Below are 2,265 nucleotides of genomic sequence, written 5' to 3'. Positions count from 1 at the left end.
TAGGAGTTGATGATGGGGAATTGGAACCAGGTATATATATATTAAAGGAGAACAGGAAAAAGACCAAAATTTGAAGCCAATAATTGATTTTCTACAAGCAAGTGTTTTGCATCCTTCTTGGGATAAGGTGTCTAGCTTAAGCCCTGTGGCAAAAACTATTGGGCACACTGGGATCAGTTGAAGATTGTTACGGGAAGTTGTACTACGTCAGTACCATGTTAGTTTAACAGGAGGACATCTTGAAGTTAAAAAGACATCGAGTCTCCTATGGCAGAGATTTTACTGGATAGCTATGAGGCAAGATGTGGAAGAATGGTGCAGGACCTTCAGTACATGTGGTGCTAAAAGGGGACACAAGCAATGAAGTTATATCAAGTTGGTGCACCAATGAAAAAGTAGCCATTGACATTGCTGGTCCGTTGCCCCAAACTCATGCTGGAAACAAGTACAATTGTGTGGTGATGGATTATTTCACCAAGTGGCCTGACGCATATGCAATACCAAATGAGGAAGCTATAACTGTAGCTTCGGCTATTATTGATTTCTTCTTCAGGTTTGGTATGTCATACGAACTGCATTCCGATCAAGACCGTAACTTTGAATCAGCTCTGTTCCATGAATGCTGCAAGGTATTTGGCATATGAAAGACCAGGACAACTCCACTTCACCCACAGTCTGGTGGGATAGTAGAAAAGTACAGTTGAACACTGGGACAGGAATTGGCAAAGTTTTGCAATTGCCTCCAAGATGACCGGGATGTCTTACTCCCTCCACTGTTGTTGGCTTATAGAACAGCAGAGTATGAAGCCACTGAATACACTCCAGCAAAGCTAATGTTTGGTCGCAGACTTTGGTTGCCAGTGGATCTGATAACAGGACGCCCTTCTTACGAAGAGTTGCCTGAAAATGTGTCAGAGTTCGTGAAAGTGGTATCTGAAAGGATGGATGATATTCATGATCAAGTGCGTTCAAGCATGAAAACGTCTGCTGATTCCATGAAGCTATGTTATGATAAGAAATCTACTGAAGTCAGCTTTATATTAGGAGACAAGGGAAGTCTCCTAAGTTGTCTTCTCCATGGGAAGGCCCATATGAAATAGTGGATCGTCTGAGATCCGAATAAAGTGTGGTCGGCGAGGTAAAGCAAAGGTGGTGTATGCCAACAGGCTTTGACGTTATCATGGTCCAGGACATTTCAGCTGGAACGAAATGATCAACAGAACAAATGACGCTACTGAAGATGTGTCACCTGAAAAAGTCACCGTTGAAGAAGAAACTCTACCCGGTTTTGAGAAGGAAAACAGTGAAGCCGTTAATGAAGTTACTGCCACTAATATTTCCTGATGGAGCAGATGAATCCCATGTGAAGCAGAAGCCAATGAGACAGAGACCAGTAAGAAAGAAGAAATATCCTGTAAAATTAAGAGACTTTGTTGTATTTTAATTTTGTGTTTGTGAATTCTGTACATTTAATTAACTTATTGTTAACTATCTATTAGTTTAATGTAAGCGGCTATTGTTCGGGACGAACAATACCAAGAAAGTGGCAGTGTTACGACAGCGAAAGTCACGTGACGCTGCTGCTGTGCGTGATGAGTTTTTCGAATGATCAGGGAAGTCCAAGTGTGTTCGAGTTGTCCTCTTCGTTAGTATATTAGCCTGGTAGAGAAAGCCAGCAGTGATATAAGGATAAACACAGAGCAGTAGTTACTTTGAGTTCTGTGTAGTTTATGATTCTGTTAGTTTCGAACAAGTGAGCCATAATGTGTGCGTTTCGCACTCGTCGAGGGCGAAGTAATCGAGATTGTGAATCGCTGTGATTTAGAGCGTGTATTATAAAAGTTGTTAACTTTAAAGTGACGAGATTGTGGAACTTCTGTGTACTATCTGTGTTGTATCGAGGAAGAGTCTAATCTACATCAGTACGTGCATGACATGTAAGTTGCAGAAGTATCACTTAATATCAGTTTGAAGTTCAATTTGTTTTTTTGTTGTTAAGAGAAAACTTGTACAATGGGCGATCTGTGTCGTGCCAACCCTGAATTTTAGTGTTATAAAGTTAAATATGACCGACTTATGAAAACCTTTTTAGAAAAATATATCGGTGACATTTTGTGTATTGTTGCGTCAGCGAGGTCACGTGACAATTGTCACGCCACCTATTTTCTAGAAGTATCTTGTTCCTTCGTAAATGCCCTAGTATTTACTAGATATATGTTTGTCTGGTATATAAATAAGACACTCACAACGTGACGGGCAATATGT

At 40.5% G+C, this 2,265-nt stretch overlaps 1 protein-coding gene across 1 annotated transcript in view; it reads right to left on the bottom strand.

The window, feature by feature from the left end:
• The window catches only part of LOC106475293 (arrestin domain-containing protein 3-like), a gene marked incomplete at its 5' end in the record, with an annotated part of 18,903 nt that overhangs the window by 14,876 nt on the left and 1,762 nt on the right, over positions 1 to 2,265 (bottom strand). The window lies entirely within an intron of this gene.

Source organism: Limulus polyphemus, unplaced genomic scaffold (genome assembly GCF_000517525.1).
Source record: "Limulus polyphemus unplaced genomic scaffold, Limulus_polyphemus-2.1.2 Scaffold8363, whole genome shotgun sequence".
In the NCBI taxonomy this organism is placed as follows: domain Eukaryota; kingdom Metazoa; phylum Arthropoda; class Merostomata; order Xiphosura; family Limulidae; genus Limulus; species Limulus polyphemus.
The sequence above is the reverse complement of the archived record's forward strand: the minus strand, read 5'-3'. Positions and strand labels throughout refer to the sequence as shown.